Source organism: Vipera berus (genome assembly GCF_964194415.1).
Source record: "Vipera berus genome assembly, chromosome: 2".
NCBI classification, from domain to species: domain Eukaryota; kingdom Metazoa; phylum Chordata; class Lepidosauria; order Squamata; family Viperidae; genus Vipera; species Vipera berus.
In genome coordinates, this window is record NC_138203.1 from 31,038,953 (window position 1) to 31,059,567 (window position 20,615).

Sequence of the window (20,615 nt, forward strand, 5' to 3'; positions counted from 1 at the left end):
AAAAATCACATCACAGACATTTTTGTAAAGACTTTGGATATTGAAGGTTTCTCTGGGAAGAAATTTAATGGGAATTTTCACATCAGATCCAGCCCAGACTTTCATTTGCACAAGTCCATGTCTACTGACTGAAAGAGATAAAGAAGCAGGAAGATACTGTAGAACAATTCCCAGTATTCAGTGCTTGAGAACAAATACAATGATCTTTCAAATAATGAGATACTGACATTGTTATAATAATAATATCACTTTGTGTGTATTTAGAGCTTTATATAGTATAATCTAGTAATTTCTAAAAGAAAAGTAGAACTTAATCTTAAATTAATTTCACAAATGAATGTTGCCCAACAGTAGGGTAAGGAAAACATTTATTTTTATTAGAATGCAAACTTCTCCAATTTACATTTTGTGAAGTGATTTGAAAATCAGAATGATTCACATGGCAACTTTGGTAAATAAGCACAGAACTTTAAGAATGCATGCTTAAGTACATAGATGAAGTGTTCACAAAATGTATACATTAAGGTTGCATGGAGAAGATATGGGAAAATTATTTCAAGTCATGTTGGCATTAGGAAACGTTTATAAAAAGTTTATTGTTAGGGAATAATGTATATAAAATGCACATTTTAGGTCAAATGTACAGAAAAACATGGACACTGCAACATAGATGAGATGGATTACAACTAACTTAAAACTGGTGAAATGAAAATTGCATAAAATATTGCAGTTTTACAAATGATTTGCTGAGCTACAAGAAATATAGGCATGAGGGTTATATTCAACTATTAGTAATGCTAAGACGGTACCTAATCCTTTGCCCCATTTTTCTCTTATTATGTTTACCTTTAATAATCCCCAGTTTGTGTTTTCAACATTAAAAAAAAACAAAAGATGTGACTGCAAGTGACTTTATGCAACATTTACTTACAAATATATGGAGCTCAGTATAGTATAACAGTAACAAGGAACATTATCAAAAGTAAGGGACAGAGTTTCAGTCTTATCTTTCAATTTCCATGTTTTTCTTTATTGTTTATTATGGTTTTTGTGGCTTGACTGATAAAAAGCAGCTGGTGGGAAGTTGTACTACTTTGTATGTGTTAAAAAGCATTAAATCAGTTGGTTATGCTGTGCTTTGCTGATATTGTGAAATAGCAGCTGAACTATGGGGATAATTTTACTCCCAGTTTATCATTAAAAAGAAAACAAAATATTTGTGGTCTGCTGAGCTCAGTGAAAAACGTTTCTACCATGTTCTGTTACATAATGTAACACTGAATGAACTGCTACTATAATAATACTTAACATTTTCATGCTTTTTACTAAATGCTTGTATATAATTCTTAGAAGAATGATGCATGATCAAGGTAACAGGAACAGCAAAGTTATGCTAGCTTACTTGGAACTATAACATTAACTATCCTTTTGCTTGCTTTCAGTGGTTCAGTGGTGATGTATTATGACTCAAAGAGGGAGTAACTAGAGTAATGAAGATATGAATTCCCTTTCTTGAATGAATATAGGCCATGAAACCTATTGAAAGAGTCAGAACATGAGGTTCACATCAAGTAACAAGTGATTGATTATGTAGCATCAAATCACTGTAGATTTGATGCTGATACATTGGGAAAGTAGAAGGAAATGGAGAAGAGGATGTCCAGCAGCAAAGTGGCTGAACTCAGTCAACAGGGGTGGCGAATGTACTGTTGAGAAACTTGAAAGAACAGGATAGGGATAGATTGTCAGGGGGAAGGTCCATCTATGTAGTTGCTAGAAGTAAAAAATGACTTGATTGCATATAATCAATCAATCAATCAGTATATTTCTCATGGAAGACATTGAGTTGTTGTAGGATTTCCATTTTTCCAAAGGACATCCCACAACTTGATATGGTCAACACAATCAAAGGCCTTACTATAATAAATAAAGCACATAGTGATAATGACTTCTTTTTGATATTCTTTGGCTTTCTCAATTGTCTCACAAGCAATGTCGCTTGTTCTTTGGCTTTTTCTGAAACCAATTTGAATAATGTGGCATCTCCTTTTCCATGTAGTCTCTAATCTATATTGGATAATCCTAAGCATTATTTTTTAATAGTGAAAATAAGGATATTGTACAATAGTTTGTATACACTAAATCTCTTTTCTTTGGTATTAGTCTGTAGACTGATGTCTTTGTTTGGTTAAAACTTTTATTAATCCTCCTCCCATTATCATATTGCTACAATCAGTCCATCCATTTTTGTAGCTGTCTGACTTGGCAATGACCAGAGTGATAATATAATTTCTTATACTACAGATTCTTCTAAATAGGACCTATCTTCTAAGTTATTCTGGTTGTTGACAACCCAAATGTACAAAGTTTCAGTATACTACTTCCATCTTTGTTTGATCTAATTAGTACAGTTTGATTCAGAATACTATCTCTCCTTTGGCATCTTTTAGTATGCCTATTTGAAGCTGAAACTGTCTTCTGAGTGTGGAGATCTTATGGAAGACTTTACTTGTTTTCCATGTCTGTTTCCATTTTCAATATTTTTACAGCTGTTATTGTAATATTATTTGGTGACTCTTCAGGAGTCTCTGAAATTCTTTGTTAGGTCCTTTCCTAAAGTCTTTTCTTTCTTAGCTTTGGCTACTCCTTTTTCTTGGCAACTTCCAGTATTTGTTCTGATATAAAATTTTCTCCCTTCAATTTCTTGGGCTTTGGAGTCTCTTTTCGCATTCATTCTAACAACATAGTTTTAATACATAGGAATTTCCTAATATTAAGTCCAGACCTTTAGTATTAAGTCCAACATATTTAAATGACTAGCAGTTTGGGTAAAAGCTGCTTTTGACCTCCCTCTCCTGTCTATCAGTTCAACTATTATCATTTTAAAAACAACACTCTTAAGCTAGGCAACATTTGAATTTTTTTAAAAAAGTGTTTTTACTTTTCTATTTAGTTCACACGGTTAAATTATATGTTCCCCATTTCAATACATATTGAGACTCTTTGGGGCTATGTTTATCTGGCTTTGATGGTTCTCTTTGGAAAACAATGGAACAATGGAAATGAAATTCATTTTCCAATACTTTGGTTTGTTTAGAAATACACTACTAAGTGAACAGTATTGGACAATATTGTATGGGTTAACATATTTTAATATTGAGGGTGAAGGTTAATCCTCTGAGCTTTGTGGGTTGGTTTCCGAACATTTTGTTACCAGGCTAGGTAACAAATGGAGAACTCCGCTGAAGATGTTACCTAGCCTGGTAACAAAATGTTCAGAAGCCAACCCACAAGCTCAGAGAACAAACCTTCACCTTCGTCCTACACCCGAGCGACAGATATTCACCACTATTGCAACATTTTAGTATTCTTGGATTATTTTCCCATTCTGATCAAGTTGCTCAGACTATCAAGTTTTGGTGAAAGTGACTTGTGAATTTATCCTTAATATTATTGTAAAAGAAATTGTATTACTCACCGTAAACTTTCAAAATAAGACGAGCAAAGAATGAAATAAACCATCAGAGCCAAATCCTAAATTCAGTTATCTTGAAAATGATGGCTTTTTAAATATATATTACAGCAGTCTTATAAAACTGGCACTAGTTAATTATTTTGTCTTTATCCTATCTATTTATGTTCTCTTCCCATTTTGACAGTTATCATGATGAACAATTAAAGAATTTTTATCAACACTTTGCAATGTTTCATAGCAATAGGTTTTTCTTTAAATATTTGTTTCACATCTACATGTGTTTCCTGTTTACAACTGTAACTACTAAATTCCATCTAGCAATTTGCATGTTTTATGTACACAGACAGTGACACATATTTTTGAAGCTAGGTAGAGCATTATTTTATAATTTCTGAGTTTGTGAAATGATGTGGTAGCCTCAGTTACATATAGTAGACATCACTAATGCAGCAAAACCTCAGTTTAATGAATCATTTGCAAGAAGGGGTACTCATTAAGTCTGAATGTCCTTTACATTCAAATTTATATCATTCATATACATTTATATTTCATAATTATGTAAATTTAACCAGTTATCCATTAATTTGGATTTAGCAAACTTTGTTTACTAAATAATAATAATAATAATAATAATAATAATAATAATAATAATAATAATAATAATAATAATAATAATAATAATAATAATTTTATTTGTATACCGCCCTTCTCCCGAAGGACTCAGGGCAGTGAACAGGGCAAACATATAAAAATACAAGAATACAAATATTAAAAAAAGATTAAACAAGGTGCCCAAAACTAACAACAATAAGTTAAAATGCACTAAAACAATATTAAAATCCAAACCCATCACCCATCAGGCCAGGCCGGCTTGTTCAAACAAGTAGGTCTTTAGATCGCGTCGGAAGGTGGTGATCATCTGCTAAATGGTGGTGATCATCTGCTAAATGGAGGTGAAGTCTAAAATATTGTCCATTAAATCTGAAATTTATTAAATTGAGGCCTCTTAAATGAAGGTGTTAAGGGACGCAGTGGCTCAGAGGGTTAGGACACTGAGCTTGTCGATCAGAAGATCGGCAGTTTGGCGGGTCGAATCCCGAGTGCCGCATAGCAGAGTGAGCACCTGTTACTTGTCCCAGCTTCTGCCAACCTAGCAATTCAAAAGCACGTAAAAATGCAAGTAGAAAAATAGGGACCACTACGGTGGGAAGGTAACAGTGTTCCATGCGCCTTTGGTGTCTAGTCATGCTGGCCACATGACCATGGAGACATCCTCGGACAAACGCTGGCTCTTCGGCTTTGAAACGGAGATGAGCACCGGCCCCTAGAGTTGGAAACAACTAGCACGCATGTGCGGGGGAACCTTTACCTTTACCTAAATGAAGGTGTTACTATCTATGAGTAGCCTCTAGAGCAGGGGTCCCCAGTAACTGGCATGCCAGTAACTGGTCCACACAAACAAGCCCCGTCTGTGGATGCAGGCAGCACACAAAACCACACATTCTCCAGTCCACAGAAAAACCTTTCTCCACGGAATCAGTCCCTGATATCCTACGTACAGTCACTCATGCGCTCGTGACCTCCCAGTTAGACTACTGCAATGCTCTCTACATGGGGCTGCCCTTGAGGACCACTCGGAGGTTTCAGCTGGTGCAGAATGCAGCTGCGCGAGTAGTAATGGGAGTGTCCCGATACTCTCATGTAACACCTCTTCTCCGCGAGCTGCATTGGCTTCCAGTTGCCCTCCGGGTGAGATTCAAGGTGCTGGTGATGACCTATAAAGCCCTAAATGGCATGGGTCCGGATTACCTTAGGGAGCACCTGCTGCCAGCATCAGCTTCCCATCGTCCTGTGCGCGCCCACAGGGAGGGCCTCCTTAGGGTTCCGCCGGTTAGAGATTGCCGGCAGGTGATTCCCAGGGGGAGGGCGTTCTCTGTGAGTGCGCCCACCCTTTGGAACGAACTGCCGATGGAGCTTCGGACTGCCCCCGACCTTTGCTCGTTTTGCTGGGACTTAAAAACCTGGTTGTTTGAATTGTCTGGCCTGGACTGAGGGATTTTAAATTTTAAATTATATTAATTAAATCAAATTAAATTAAATTAAATTAAATTTAAAATTTTAATTTTTACTGTTATTATTAATTGTGGGCTTGTACTAATTTAATTTCATTTTATTCTCTTTTTTGTACTGTTTTAACTGCCCTGTGAACCGCCCTGAGTCCTTCAGGAATAGGGTGGTATATAAATTAAATAAATAAATAAATAAATAAATAAATAAATAAATAAATAAATAAATAAATAAATAAATAAATAAATAAACAAATAAATAAATACATTATCTCAATCTGCTTTTTTTCTTTGCCTGTTTTTCCTGTATCAGTCATCCTAAATTTGAGCATTTTTCAGATAATTGGACCAAATCCCAGAATTTCTCAGCCAGAATGGCCATTGCAGAGAATTCTGGGAATTCAACCCCACAGTTCTGTAAAGTGTCCAGTTTTGGGGAAAACTGCATTTTTTTATTCCCCTTTTATTACCTGACATGATTCTCAGTGAGATTCGAAAAACCTTCAACAAACTTCAATTGTTAAGACTATAAGTGGAGGAGACAAAGAGGAGACATAAAGCTTACAAAGAAGATTGAATCCATTCTATGTCATACAATAGGCTGGCTCTAATTATTAAATGGAAAAAGAACTTCTAGTCTCAGATGTGGTACAGAAGCTCATCCATACACTATCTGTGCATATGGCTTACTCTGTACGTCTAAAGGAAAACTGAATTTTCATATGTGCAGAATACTCAACATCAGTACAAAGCTGAAATCATATTCATTTACTGGCCCCTTTTGTGCATGGTATAAAATATGAATGGTGGCTTTGTTCTCTTTCTCAGACAATTCTATTTCATGACGCTTATTCTAAACACCTTAAGTTTCTAGTAACGCACATTACAAAACTGCAGTACATTAATTCATTAATCCACACACTTAGGTATGCGTATGTGTCCATAGATTTTCTTTTTCTTTTTCTTTTTTTCTGCCTTTAAGTCATCTTTGACTCCTAACAACAGCCTGGATAAGTCCTTGCCATTTTCTTGACAACATTTTCAGAAGTAATTTGCCATGGTCTCTGAGAGAGAGAGAGATTGGCCCAAGGTCACCCAGTAAGCTTCAGGCCTAATATGAGACTAGGACTCCCAATCTCCAAATTTATAGACAGATATCTTAACCACTACACCAGTGGATCCCAACCTTTTCTATACCCCACACCCCTAGAATGCTTCTGAACTATTCTTGCACCCCTTACAAAAGTTCAAAATAATGGGAACAAATTATGCATATACACTATAATTTTGAAAACCCAAATTTTCGCACCCCCTGGAATATCATCTCGTACACCCAGAGGGTGATAGCACCCCAGGTTGGGAATGCCTGCACTACATTATACTGGCTCTCTACAAATCGACATACACACAATAAAATAAAATAAAATTGTGTTTGGACAACAAAGTCTGGAAAAAATGAAATCTTCCTTCCATCTGCCACATGATTCTTGGGGCGGGGGGAAGCTTCCTTTCATTGTATGCCCAGCTTTAACATTTTCATTTAACCATAACAGAAGACAGCAGAATGACACAAAATACAGTACATTGCAATTTCTAGAGAAGGTTCTGGCAGGTCATACTTTATGCTTCCTTTAATAGATAATATATAGTGGTTTTTAAAAGTGCTTCTTCTGCCACAAATAACAATTAAAAGTATACTTTTTTCTCTGTGATTGTCAAACATCTACAGGTCTTAATTAACTCTCCGATAATGTGACTCTTGTTTTACTGTGAAAGCCTGCAGAAAAAGCCTTCATTTATATATAAGTCAGATCTCTTATCACCATTTTACAAGGCTGAAAAATAAACATAGATGTCACACTTACAGATAGTTTGTAGTCATTGCATTTCATACTTGCACTGATTCATCTAATAAAGGTTCAAATACTGTATCCAGTTATCAGTGTGTAAAATACCCAGAAGCAGTAACCTTCAAAAATTTCTGAGCATTTTTATCCTGATAAAAAAGATAAGTGAATCTTTATTGGGTGAGATTCAAGGTGCTGGTGATGACTTATAAAGCCCTGAATGGCTTGGGTCCGGGTTATCTGAGGGAACACCTGCTGCCGGCATCAAGCTCCCTTCGTCCCGTGCGCTCCCACAGGGAGGGCCTTCTCAGGATACCGCCAATTAGGGAATGCCAGCGGGTTATTCCCAGGGGAAGAGCGTTCTCTGTGGGCGCGCCGGCCCTATGGAACCAGCTCCCCATGGAACTTAGGACTGCCCCCAACCTTCGCTCATTCCGCGGGGACCTGAAAACTTGGCTCTTTGAGCTGTCTGGCCCAGGCTGAGGGATTTTAATTTTTATTAGGCTTTAGTTTTAAATTTCGGGGACTTTATTTAATTAATTGTTTTAATCTGATTTTAATTTTTGTATGTTTGTTTTAATCTTCCCTGTACACCGCCCTGAGTCCTCCGGGAATAGGGCGGTATATAAATTTAATAAAATAAAATAAAATAAAATTGTGAAAAGATAGCATATTGTAAGTTTTGTTAAATGAAACATGGATATTCTATGCTGATATACTTTCAAAACTCAGTAGACTTGTTTTTTTGACTGTGCAAATCCATGGTGAGCAGTTGCTATACTGCAGGGGCTTGAGAATTCTTGTGTTTTATATATTAAAATATAATTATCAAAAGTGGCATATTTATTTCTTGCCCAACTCTAATACCAACGAAGTCATTATGTTCATGCTAGAGATCACACAATTTTTTGTTTATGAGTTGAAGGAGCTGTTCACAGCAGCAAGAATACTCTATGCACAAAAATGGAAGGATACTTTCCCACAGTGGACGAATGGCTGCAAAAGTTGATGAAGTTAGATGGCTATATCGACTGCTTTCATTAAAGAAAAAGAGTACAATTAATTTTGTTTCTACTTAGAAACCGCTTCTGGACTTGAGATGGAAAAAAATGAAACTTTGATTTTGAGTTTTGCTGGTTAGATAAGTTGGATGTTATTACTTTATTCTACTGTGCCAAGAAGAGCAGGAAGGCAATGCTTTTTTTTTGTATTTTATATGGTAATTCAAACTTTTGAGAACCATGCTATAACCTAATTATAGAGTGTCATCTTGCCATATTTTTTTAAAAAACCAAGTCTGAAAGTATGGCTGTTCCATCTAGGTTAAAAAACCAAAGCAACCATTAGATAGAGGGTAGTGGAGAACCTGAGTTTTGTGCATTTCTTTACTGTCCTCTAATGGTCATCCAGATTTTTGCTGGGAGAACTATAGCTCATATTTTAAAATTGCTTCTTTGTGAAGACTAGTCTGTAATTAAATGTTCCTGACATGTCTGAGCATCTATCACTCATTCTAAACTTGCCAAATAAGCTAGTGCTTTAGATATTGTAGCATAAACCTTTTCAAACAGAGCTGACAATTTTTAGGAAACAATTTGCCTGTTGCATCATGCTGTTAGGGAAGCCTAATTGTGTCTGGTAATGTATCAGACATGACACGTACATGTTGCAATAAAAAATCCTTTTTTATTCAGCAGATACTGTACCTAATTGTTTTACCTTTATTTATTTCTGCAACATTATAAGCTGTCCACTCATAGGTACAGTTTACATACACTCATATAAAAAACCCAAATGAACAAACTTAAAAACTACTGATAGATTTTGACTTACAACCAGTCACTTAGCCACTGTTTGAAGTTATGACAGATGCTCCAAAAGGTACTTACAAATCGGATTCATTGTTCCAGCAGCATGGCCCTGGAAGTCATGTGATTGTATTTTGGGTGATTAGCTGCCAGCCCTCACTGACAGCCATTTGCAGTGTTCCACTATCATGTGACTGTGATTTATGATTTTTTTTTGCTGAAAACCAGGGTTTACTCCCAGTTTCTGACAAAAAAATGCCCATTGCCAACAAAGAAGTATTTGTTAACAACCAGTGTTTGCTTTACAACCACCATGCTTGTCTAACAACCACCGCAAAAAATGTAAAATCCAGTTGGTCACATAGATGCTTGACTTATGACCATCATGACATATCATGGAAATTCTGGGCTCCATTACAATTGCAAGTTGAAGACTATCTGAATAAGAAACACTCAGTATTCAAGTGAAACTAAGTACAAGTATTCATTTAATTTTATACTGATTCTCTGTTTAAATTTTACATTAACCTTGAACACAAGCCATCAAAAAAGTTATATTTCTGATACCTATAGGATACACAATACATTAAATGGCTTTGGAAATAGGACTTATCCATTTTTGTATTGTGATTTTGTTTTTTTGTTTTTCTGTATATCATGACTTTCTTCTTTTCCCATGCGGGTAACTAGGGTTTCAGGTAAGTTTCCACATTATATGGTTGTGCTTTATGTTTTTAGGGTATTAATGTAATTTTGTGAGAACTGTACACGGAACCACTGATTGGTTCAAAATTGGGAAAGGAGTCTGGCAAGGCTGTATATTGTCACCCTGCCTGTTTAACTTATATGCAGAGCACATCATGAGAAAGGCAGGGTTAGATGAATCAAAAGTTGGAATTAAGATTGCCAGGAGAAATATCAACAACCTAAGATATGCAGATGATATCACTCTAATGGCAGAAGGTGAAGAGGAACTAAAGAGCCTCTTGTTGCGAGTGAAGAAGGAGAGTGCAAAAGTTGGGCTGAAACTCAACATTAAGAAAACCAAGATCATGGCAACCGGCTCTCTCAATTCCTGGCAAATAGATGGGGAAGAAATGTAGTGACAGATTTTATTTTCCTGGGCTCCAAGATCACTGCAGACGGGGACTGCAGCCAAGAAATTAAAAGACACTTGCTCCTCGGGAGGAAAGCCATGGCAAATCTAAACAGCACACTAAAAAGCAGAGACATCACTCTGCCAACAAAAGTGCATACAGTCAAGGCTATGGTCTTCCCAGTTACAATATATGGTTGTGAAAGTTGGACCATAAGAAAGGCTGAGCGCCAAAGAATTGAAGCCTTTGAACTATAGTGCTGGAGAAGACTCCTGTGAAGACTCCTGCACTGCAAGGCGATCAAACCTAGAGATCAACCCTGACTGCTCTTTAGAAAGCGAGATCCTGAAGTTGAAAGTCAAATACTTTGGCCACCTAATGAGAAGGAAGGACTCACTGGAGAAGAGCCTAATACTGGGAAAGGTTCAGGGCAAGAGAAAAAAGGGATGACAGAGAATGAAGTGGCTAGATGTAGTCACTGAAGCAGTAGGCGTGAGCCTAAATGGACTCCAGAACATGGTAGAGGACAGGAAGGCCTGGAGGAACGTTGTCCATGGGGTCATGATGGGTCGGACACGACTTCGCAACTAACAACAACAATGTAATTTTTAGTATGATAAATTTACCAGTCTTCAGCTTAATTATGCCATGTGCAGCCTTCCAGGCTAATAATACACAAAACTAGTCAGTTTGGGCCTGTAGATCACAAATATAATCAAAGACCATTTTAACCCACGCTGGTCCATCCTATTCTATACATGTTAGGAACTCTTGTCTTGATATTTCCTTGTAAGCAAACAAACTTCATCTCATATCCCTTCTACATGGAGGCACATGCACACAAATATTTTAAGATATTCGTTCATAACAGTAGGCAGACTAGTAATGGGTAGTGTAAAGTCGCGTGCTTCACATAGAGACGGACACAAAGCTGGGGTACAGATGAGTTTATTCTGAACAGAACGAACTGGGGAAACAGGGAAGCCTGGCGTCTATTTGTACCTGCCCAGGTGGATGGTATCCAATCAGTTCAAACCTGGGCTTCCTGCCAGTGCAGGTGACAATGGGTGTAGATCCTGGCTTCCCACCAGGCTGACCATGCCTGGGGCTGTCAACTCATTAGACTTATCCTGAGTGAGCAGTTATCGCCCGGAGCTGTCCAACCCCTCTGCTGATCTGCACCATCAGCCTCCTGCTGTGCCGTCCTTTGTGTATGCTGGGAGGCATACACTGCAGGTAGTTTTTTGAGAGGGATAACTGTCAAAATAAGCAAAATGCTCATTCATAAAAGCACACATCTGCCCACTTTGTTATGACATGGTCTTCCATTTTCTCAGATTTATAGTGCTATAGGCCATGCTAAAACTAGGCTTTTTAGACTTTGTGTTTTGGTGCCATATTTGCAGAGTACCTTCCGCAGGTCCCAAAAGCAGTTCTGGGAAGGCTGTTTAGTGCCATCATTACCTATGGAATTCCACAATACAAGTAAGTTCAGGTTGTTCCTTTCTTACTCCCTACCCCAAGCTCCCCTCGCGTATTATTTCAGTCACCAAACTTTAATCCAAAGACAGGCCGCCACAGACACCAACGTCGCATGGCACGAGACTGATTACTAACTTGATATGATTAAGGCAGCGGGCTGAGCGGGATGGGGGGGGGGCCGCACGTGTCTGCCTGCATTGGAATTTCAGCGCAGGACTCCACCAGGGGAAACCCCCCCCCAAAACCTCTGCTGACGGGGCTGCAGCGCAAGCCCGCATGAAGCAACCGGGGCTCTGGCGTCGCCTTGGCCAGTTTCGTTCCAAGCCTCAATAGTGAGTGAGAAAGGGCCCGCGGGGGGGGGGGACACACACATCCAATCCCTACGCTTTCCAACGCCTTCCCCCCCCGGCGGGCCCTTTATACTGCGCCATTCTCCGGGGCCACGAGCGCCCCATTTTCCCTGCTCGCCCCGGTAAAGAGGACGGGGTTGTAGCGCGAGGGGCAGCAGCAGGCGAAGCGCTCCAAGCCGGCACCAGCAACCAGCTCGTCGGCTCCTCAGCCAGCAGCGCGACAGCCCAGCCAGGCGGAGAGGCGGTGCTTGGGTCCCCAAGGCGCGGAGCGGATTGGCAGGGGCGACGGAGCGGAGGAGGAGCGAATGGCGAGCTGAGAGGGCGGCCAGCCTTTGCGGGGCTCGGGCTGCCTGGCTGGTACGGAGACGGCGGGAGGGAGCGGCGCGGCGCGGCGGCGGCGGCGGCGAAGGAACAGGCGGCTTCTGCAGAATCGCCTTTTTTTTCCCTGCCTCGGTGGGGAGGCGCGCGGATCCAGGCTCGGGAGAGCTGGCCGCCGAAGGTGAGGGGGGTGCCGCGGGTATCTGGGCGGCCTAACGAGGGCAACGCCAAGCGGGGGGGGGGGCCGTCCCGCCGGACCGGGACGCCGCACGGCTGGGCGACATCCTGTGCGGCGCAGCGAGGCCTCCTGCAAACCCGGGGCGGAAAGGGGCGCGCGAGGCCGCGGGCTTCGCTGTTGGCTGGGCTCGGCGCTGCAAGCGTGGCGCGTGGAAAGCAGCTTCCTAGTCCTGCCTCTCCCCGCCCGCGCTTCGAGCTTTGCTGAGCAGAGGAAGTTCAGGAGCCGCTGCCGCAGCGCTGGGGCCCGACCTGCATGGGGTTCCGTGGAGCCCCGGGCCCTTACGGCTTGGACGCGGAGGCGGTTCGGGAACAAATGTGCTTAAGCGTTTAGCTGCCGTCATAATGGTAGCGTATATGGCAGCTCGTAACCCCAGGCACGCGGGACTGCCGGAGACTGCGGGCAGACGGCTCTGGCAGCCGAGGGGAAGATATTGCAGGAATGCCCACATTCAACACGTTTCTTCCTGTTCGCTGAAGATAATAGTCCTGGCCGCAGTCACTGTAAATTTGCCCTCAATTGCAACACGAGTAGGCGAACTGTTGAATCCTGTAAATGTCTGAGCGCCTCGGTTTTTTCGCTCTGTAGTTCAAGATAGACATTAATTGCCCTTCTCTGACGTTTCCCCCGTTCTTTTTATCCAACATATCCCGTCTGGGCATCAGTGGCCAGGAAACGCATTGCTACCTTACTAAGTTTTATTATTTATTTATTTATTAGCAATCCAGAAGTGAGTGACCCTTCTTCCTTGCCTAGAAAACAGTCTGCAGGGGCTGTAAACCGAGGTGCTAGACTAGTAAATGCTAAATAAAGCTTGGTACTAAAATTGCAGGCAACTATAACCATCATAATGAGGAGGGGAGAGGAAAAGATTTGATTGGTGCCCTATGCAGTTTGAAGTGCCATGGGTTGAATCAATAGCAGTGATATTTTAGGAGGCCTGTGTAAATTTCAGTGAAAAAGTGTAGTGTGCTGTTAAGAGAACTTCTTGTGCTGCTGAGAACACTGCTTTGTGTTTTGCTTATTATTAGTGGGATTTGGGAAGAATAGCTCTTATTAAGGAGTATTGTGACTTTCTTGGAAATCAAGAGTGTCTAGTTCTGAAAGAACAAATGAGGTTTTGAGCACATGGGAGGGACAAAAATCTGGTGGGTTTTTAATGCCAAATTCTTCTTCCCAACCATTGGAATAGCTGCATGTGCAAATTGACAACTGAGGCAAGGAGTTGTGATACCAGTTCAGGCCAAAAATCTTTGGAAAGCAAGAGGCCTCTCTCACTGTTTTGGCTGTTAGGAGATCCTATGCTCTACATCTGCCGCACATCTTGTGAGGATTGTTCATGGAATAAAGTATGTATAAGCTAACTAAGTTGGCAAAAACTAAAAATTAGGGTGATTTCAACTGTATCTAGGAATTAGTTGTACGACAATCCAGATTGTTGGGATTCCTAGTTATGTTTACTCTTGGGAAATCCCACATCAATACCAAGACAAATTGTCTTCTGACACTTCTGTAAAAAAAATTCACTGGAATGAAATGTAAGTAGTACATGGTTCTTAATTATTGTATTATATTTTATTGTAGAATTAATTGCAATTTAGTTCTGAATCCAAAACATTGATGTAAATGAAAGCAAATTGACTATGAGTTATGTTTAAAGTAACTTTTAGAATTGGGATAATTTTAAATTTTAATTAACCATTCACTTTCATTGTTTTGATACATCTTTTTCTTCTGATTGCTGATTTTTTATTATAACTTCCCTGTTTGTAGTTATCCTCTAAACTTTGCAGACTCCGGAAAGCTCTGGAAACTGTTTTAGATTAAATTATGAATACAGTCATAGGAAAAAGTTTTAGGATGAGTGCAACAGCTGAAAATGTAAATGCAACTTTTTGCTTTCAAGGTGGCAAATGCAAAACGTGTAGTGAATTGAAAAAAATACTTTAAGCGAAGTCAAGTACTTTAACATAGTTTGTGTTACTGAGCTGTCATTTACTAAATTGCTTAGAAAATTAGAGATTGGACAACTATTTGTCTGAAATGGTATAAGGTTTCCTGCTTGAGCAGGGGGTTGGACTAGCAGACCTCTAAGGTCCCTTCCAACTCTTGTTATTCCGTTCAACTCTGTCATAATCTTAGGAATCCTGATATGGAAATAACTATATATAGATAGATAGATAGAGATATATAGATATAGATATTAACTAGTTATTTTTTGTATACACAAACTATATATATATATATATATATATATATATATATATATATATATATAGCTTGTGTATACAAAAAATAAGTAGTTAATATTTCCCTGGTGTGAGCAGTGATTCTCATAACACAATCTTGTTCTTGTCTTCTTGGAAATAGGTTTGACTGAGTTCATTGGGATTTATAATCAGGAAAATAGATTAAGATTGCAACCTTAATCTGGTGGTGGTCTATTGATTTCAGTTGCATTCTGATGGGGTTTTTTTAATAACTGATAATAAAGCAGATCTTTGCAGAGATGCAACTGGATGATCTTCATTACTTAGGATCATGTTCAGATAGATAAAATGTGAGCCATATTTATTTAATAGGCTCTTTGACTATTCTAAATCCATAATCCTACATGTATTATCTTGGCATTCATGTATATGAATAACTTGTGTAAAGACTTCTATAATTAATCAGTTCTAGACAGTTTATGTAATCATAGCTATAGGCAATGGCTTAGGTTTGGATTAAATAGGACAGGTCTGTGTGTCTTCTTTCAAAAACTTCTGATTTTGTTTTCTAAATATAAGCTCATGCAAATGTACTTAGGCAGAGTACTTCAGTATATCTCCAGAAACAGAACATTGATACTAAGGCTCTTGCCCAAGAACATAACTGGGCTTGTCACGAGAAATTCACTTTCCTCTCTGATGGACTGCAGACAAGAGAGTGATGTAAAGCTGATAACTTGGCCAGTGTTGCCAGTTGTGCTAAATACAAGTATATAGAAATAAAGCTGAAAAACCAGAGAGGAGTTGGACAAGAGAATGTAAAATGTATTCTTTTTCCATATTATATATCATTGATCCTGATGGATTAGACTTTCTGATAAACTTTGTTTATATTATAATAATCCCTATTACATTTTAATATGTGGGGAGCTGAATTTATCCTACTATAGCACACTAGAGGACAAAATTGAGTAATCAGGTTTTGTAGTGTTTAGAGAAGCTATTTGACTATCAGAATATATATAACAACAAAAATAAACTGAGAATACCTCCTGACGCCCTTATTGAACTCAAAACTATTTCTACACAAGAAAATAAATATTTCAAAGCATTTGGAATATTTGGGCAAGTGTTAATTTTCTGGTACATAGTGTACGCATATTAAATAGAATGTTGGCAGTGTTCCAACATCTCAGGACAAGGTGTATTTAAAAGTATATTTTCTTGTTTGCTGCAGGAGTTAGGAAGGAAAACAATGCAGTTAAGACACCTTCAGAACAATTTAATTAATACTTGAACATTCTCACCCCTTGTGTCCAATTTTTTTCATGTAATTGTGTGTAGTGTGGAAGTTCTAAAGTAAGTAGTGAAAGTGAAATAATACTTTGGTGGTGTGCTTTAAATTAAGATACAACTTTAATCATGAGTCCCAAATCACTGAAATATTTTCCAAGAATCTGAGTTTAATATAAAATAATTATTATAGGATAAGGATGTAGTATAATTATGTTTCTGCATGTGTAAAATTAAACAGACAATCTCTTTGAGATTTCGGTGGTGCTTTGGTCTCAATACCTCTGTGTATGTTACTGCCTCTGGATTCTTGTGGTACACAGTTTGCCGTTATGCATAAGCCTCTAAGCAAAATACTCTTAAGCAGTGTCTGGAAATGGGCGGAAGTAACTTATCTTAATAATGCATGTTAATTCTTTCAGTTGGAAAGCATAGAAAAATAATGGAAAAGAGCTATTGAAGAGAAACTTTGCAATGCACATAGATAATTACTGAAGACTGCTTTAGATTGAGAAAGTAAGGAAGGAGGAGGGACAGGAAGGAGAGAAGGACAATACCTACATTTAAGGAAGACCATTTGCTGTTTAAAGTAACACTTGTTTTGACAGGCCCTGTTTGTTTTGGTTTTCTGCAACAAACTTTTCATTTGTGTTAAATGCATGGTAGTTGGTACAGAAGTGCTTTCTGATATTTTGTATTCATAGGAATTTTTTCTAGATTTAACAGCTTGGAGAGGTGGGGTGGTATAGTGGTTAAGGCACTGAATTAGAGCTCGTTTCTAATTAATTTCAGGCGATGGATGATCTGGAGCCTTGGGGCCATTAATTTCACCCAGCCCAAATTGCTTTAGAGAACTGATTTAAGGAACACTGGAGGAGAAAGTGCTGTGTACAGGTAGTTCTTTTTTTACAATCATAATTGAGCCCAGAATTGTGGTTGTAATTGGGACAGTTAAGTTGTTAAATGAATCTATTATCCCCAAGGAGTGTTTTTTTGCTGGAAACAGGAAGTAAACACTGGAAACTGCCAAAAATCACTGAAAATGTGACTGTGGGACATTGCAAAGGCCATAAACGTGAGCAGTGACCAATCACACGATTGTGAGGTGAGAGGTGGTGGCTGTTGGAACTTTGAAATTGGGTTGTAAGTACCTTTTGGGGAATTTGTCATAATCTTGAATGGTTGCTAAACAAGGACTACCTGTATGCTGCCTTGAGTTATTAAATGAAAGGCATACAACTGCTGTATCGAAATGGTGAGTGCACTTGTTTTGGGTTGTACAAAAAAATTGATAATAAGTGGCAATATGGGAAAGTTGACTAATAATTATTGCCCATTCTCTCCAAATATGCATTTCAGAGAAGTTGCAGGTGAAGATAATGAAAATTAAAAGCTATTATGTTTGACCTTGGATTATAATTTAAAGTTAATTTTCCCTTTTAGCATAACTGATAAAGCAGATTCATAAAAATAACATCTCCCTTCAGTCAAGCTTGATGGATGCAACCAGGTAGATATCTTGATAACAAGACAGAGGGTTTTGCTGTTCCAGTCTTTCAGAATCTGTGTCTTTGTGTGTGTGCATGTGCTTTGTTTACTACTATAATGTAGCATTCCCTGGAGGTCTCCCATCCTAGGACTGACCCTGCTTAGCTTTTAAGCCAGGTAAAATCAGCCAGGTGCTGCCACCTGCTGGGACACAAAACAGGTCCTTGAAACTATAGAAACATTTCCACTGAATATTACGGTAATAATGCTGCCTTACAGAAATGTATCTCCAGAGTTTGTTCTTTGGTGTGACTGTTCTGTCTTTACCATTGTTGTTGCTTACGAATTAGTGATAAACAACTACCGTAATTATTAAGTATTGTGTGTCAAAAGCAGGGTTGGAACCTGCAAACCATACATAACAATATGAATGAAATGGTCATATATTTTTCCCCCAATAATAATAATAATAATAATAATAATAACAACAACAACAACAACAACAACAACAACAACAACAACAACAATAATAATAATAATAATAATAATAATAATAATAATAATAATAATAATAATAATAATAATAAAAAGTTGGAAGGGACCTTGGAGGTCATCTAGTCCAACCCCCTGATCAGGCAGGAAACCTTATACCATTTCAGGCAAATGGCTGTCCAGTTTCTTCTTAAAAACCTCCAGTGTTGGAGCATTCACAGCTTCTGGAGGCAGGTTGTTCCACTGGTTAATTGTTCTAACAGTCAGGAAGTTTCTCTTTAGTTCTAGGTTGCTTCTCTCCTTGACTAGTTTCCATCCGTTGCTTCTTGTCCTGTTTTCAGGTGCTTTGGAGAATAGCTTAACTCCCTCTTCTTTGTGGCAGCCCCTGAGATATAATTTTGTTTTCCTTTTAAGTTTTGTTTGCCTATGACGTGCTGTTGACATTTTCCTGTGCGTCTGGTTACATTATTTGTATGAGAAAAAAGCTTCCAGAGCTTCCTTTATTTCTGGTTTATTTTTTTCTCCAATGTAACGTTTTTTGATTTGAACTTTCATTGTTGATTGCTGCAGTACAAGTGAAGTAATATAATATCAATATTTGCATTGATGTATATATTTTTTTCAACTTACATTTGGTCTCTTAACTTTTTTCAGTATTCCATAATCAGATCAGTGGGTTTTTAAGATTCGCCCAAAATTTTTTCAAATAACTACTACTTTATAGGTGGGAATGAGTGTACATAAGTGTGCATATGACTGCATATGGGTGGATGAATACATGGCAAATGAAAATAAAAAATAAGATAGGGCGTAATATGGCTTCATCTAAGGAGAAACAGTTGTATGGGAACCATGCTGCTTCTCAAAAGATTCATCTCAGAGCAACAAGACATTTGCACAGATGCCAAATGTTAAAAATGTTATTCTGATCTAGAAAACAAAAAAGTAACTCTATAGTTCTATGGGTTTTTCTCACTTTTAACTGCAACTCTGTGTAAAAGATTACCAGAGAAGAGAATACTGAATCATAGCAGTATAGCAGCTCTTTAAGATAAAGGCTGTAGCCATAGTAGTGAAATTTGACAAGAAAATTTATGAATATTTTCATTGTTAGAGTGTGATAAAAATATGAAAGCTATTAAGCATGATTCAATGCAAAAGATCTCCCTGTGTATTTTTCTTGTTATGTATAAGCAAAAGGAGAAATGTTGGCTTTGTCAGTTTGATGTTCAAACACAGGTGACCAATAAAGATATGAAATACTGTAATCGTATTGATTAAGAGTAATTGTGATATAGTTAACGTTTGTTGTTTGGCATTACCCAATTCTGTGGGGAAGAGGCTGACTGCATGTAGAAAATTGTTGGCCTTGACTGTTTCATGGTTTAGGCAAAAAATATTTTTTTCTTGACTCCTTGAAGAAGACATAAGTAGGGACCATTTTGTCTCTGTTGATATAAACTGGTGCCTGCACCTCTTCTGTCAGTGCAAAACAACACCATCATAAAATATGTTGTCTTAATTGTTAGTCCTTAACCTTTCCCCTGTAGTCTGTAGGCCAGTGGTGGCGAACCTATGGCATGGGTGCCACAGGTGGCACGCAGAGCCCTCTCTGTGGGCATGTGCACCGTCGCCCCAGTCCTAGGCCTTCAGCTGGGTTTTATAAAACCTTTTCGCTTTAGGCCTCCGCTGCCGTGTGCAAAAAAAAAGTGGTTCAATCAATTTCAGCAACTCGCCAGAAAAAAAAGATCTTGCAAAGTTGGAATTGATTGATTGAACTTTTTAGTCCCACCCAGGCTGCCGTTAGCACCGCAGCCACGCCCACCCAGTGGGACACACCCATCCAATGGGCCTTGCCCACCCGGCAGCCGACGATACATAAGTGGGTTTTGGGTTGCAGTTTGGGCACTCGGTCTCTAAAAGGTTCACCATCACTGCTGTAGGCTTTTGAAATAACTTTATGTATGATTGACCTGCAAGGCCGGTGTGTTGTGCAGTTAGCTCACATGGTGTAACAAGATGTTGTTACTGTGGGTGGGGGTGGTGCACGAAGCGTGGCTCAGCCAATCTCAATGTATACATGGTTGTACTTTGGCAATAAAGGTTTATTCATTCATTCATTTATTGCCCAAATTGCAAATGTGTCTAATATTATAAGCTGATTGGTTTCCTTCCCTGATTTCATTTTTCTTGTCCACATCTCATCATCCTGTAGAAAACGTATCTATCAGGTGAAGCTGGCATTTTATAATTTTGAAATTTATATTTAAATTTCAAATTATAAAAAAATGAAACAATTGAGAATAATTTACCCCATTATAAAAATGTGCTTAACAAAAATTAAGTTAACTGAGCAGTGCCAAACATATTTTCATTTTTTGTACTTTATTCCATATTTTTAGCAGATAGGGTGCAAAAAAAACCCCAAAGCTAAATTATCCAGGGAGGAGTCCA

At 38.6% G+C, this 20,615-nt stretch overlaps 1 protein-coding gene across 3 annotated transcripts in view; it reads left to right on the plus strand.

Annotated features, from left to right (window-relative positions):
• Positions 1 to 12,443: 12,443 nt before the first annotated feature.
• Positions 12,444 to 20,615, plus strand: part of PIK3R1 (phosphoinositide-3-kinase regulatory subunit 1) — a 67,184-nt gene continuing 59,012 nt past the window's right edge. Inside the window, exon 1 of one of the 3 annotated variants that reach the window (XM_081316497.1) lies at positions 12,444 to 12,624. The gene's annotated coding sequence lies outside the window, so the exon portion shown is untranslated. Of the gene's footprint in view, positions 12,625 to 13,584; positions 14,217 to 20,615 lie in introns of those variants that run through there. The other 2 variants (XM_081316499.1, XM_081316498.1) reach the window with 2 other exon arrangements.